The sequence below is a fragment of the Suricata suricatta genome, chromosome 3 (assembly GCF_006229205.1).
Source record: "Suricata suricatta isolate VVHF042 chromosome 3, meerkat_22Aug2017_6uvM2_HiC, whole genome shotgun sequence".
Taxonomy (NCBI): Eukaryota; Metazoa; Chordata; class Mammalia; order Carnivora; family Herpestidae; genus Suricata; species Suricata suricatta.
In genome coordinates this window covers 172806824-172808447 of record NC_043702.1, presented here as the reverse complement: position 1 = coordinate 172808447, position 1624 = coordinate 172806824, and positions in this window count along the sequence as shown.

Below are 1624 nucleotides of genomic sequence, written 5' to 3'. Positions count from 1 at the left end.
AAAAAAATCTGCATCCGCTCATCTGTCGAGCTGACAGGCTTTAGGACAAGGAGCCCTCCTTCTCTGCCCCCTGGGCTGCTCTCAGCGCCCAGCCTGCAGGGCTGCACCTCACCTCTCCCGCCTTCTCCTAGCCCCTCCCGTCGCCGTCCAGGAGCAAAGAGCACCCCTGTGGGCTTATCGCCTCCCACTTTGTGCTTCCTCACGGGGGGCCCAGGCAAAATTTGACAGCGGGGAACAAACTGATCGACTGTTAAGGTGGAACACAGTCGGTATTCAACCTGATTGAAGTTTCTTGGATTCCCTCAGATAGATGCGTCTTCAGCGTTATCAGCATTCAATATACGAAACTTTTTCTACCCGCATTTGCAGAAGAGCAAATACAGGTCATGAATATCTCTGTTGCGATCTGTCCGCAAAAGGCTGGCTTGAAGTGATGGTTACTTTTGTCTCAAAGGTTTCGTGGGCAGCTGTTAAGTTAGCTTCCAGGGTCTTTGCTAACCTGAAACTTTAAAGCTTTGCTTGGATGACAAACTGGCTGACATTTTTTGGACACTTGGGCCTCTTCCAAACCGAGGGAAAGCTGAAGAAAGGTTACTGACTACACACAGGTTTGGGTGTTTGACTTTTGCAAAAAAGAAAAAACTGGCGATATTTGGGCCTGCTGGAAAACAGGCTTTGTGCTTAATTGATTCGTAAGTCAGCCATCGACGGAGTTCTGATGTAACGGACAGATCACAATTAGTTACGACTTAGTCTTCACTGAAGTTTTCTAAGAGTTAAAATTCTGCTACATGTAGTTAAGACTGATGGAAATAAGGAAAGCAGCTCTGTATGTAGAAAAGTAGATGGGCAAGAAAGAGAAAAGAAATGCAAACACATTTTTGTCGAAGGCTAAAAAAAAAATTTTTTTTTTGTCCCAAACGAGAAATGGCCGGGGACAAAATGTGAATGCAAAGGAATGTGGTAGAAGGTTCATGAGGGGAGATCTTGGAAGGAAATTTTAAGTGGGGTCAGGAGGGCCTCGGGTTAAAATGAATGGACTGTAAAAGGATGCAAGTAGAGGGGCACCTGGGAGGGAGGCCCAGTCCGTGAAGCACCCAGCTCTCGGTTTTGGCTCGGGTCAGGATCTCATGGTTCGTGAGTTCGAGCCCCTACATTGAGCTCTGTGCTGACAGCGAGCAGCCTGTCTGGGATTCTCGCCCCCTCCCCTGCCCTCTCTCTCTGCCCCTCCCCTGCCCTCTCATTCTCTCAAAATAAATAAACTTTTAAAAAAAGGCTGGGGAGAGGGGCCACGTCCTTGCCACTGGCCTCAAATGCTCCGCATCCATGTTCCTTCTGCAAGGTAGACGCCTGGATGTCCGGGCCACGAGGGTGGATGGAGACGATGTGAGAAGGGGTGTCGGGGTGCAGGGAGCCGATGTGCATGCTTAGCCCCGTGCATGCTGACTTGTGCCCGCCCAGTGACTTTAAAACGGACACCCACGTGGCCGGAACATATTTATGGGGCATTGCTGGAAAAGGCAGAGGAACAGACCTTGACTTTGGCCTTGTTAGCCCCCCTCCACCGCCGATGACGGATACGTAAACGACGGGCCAGCCCACAGTAAAACGAGTGTGTTCTCCA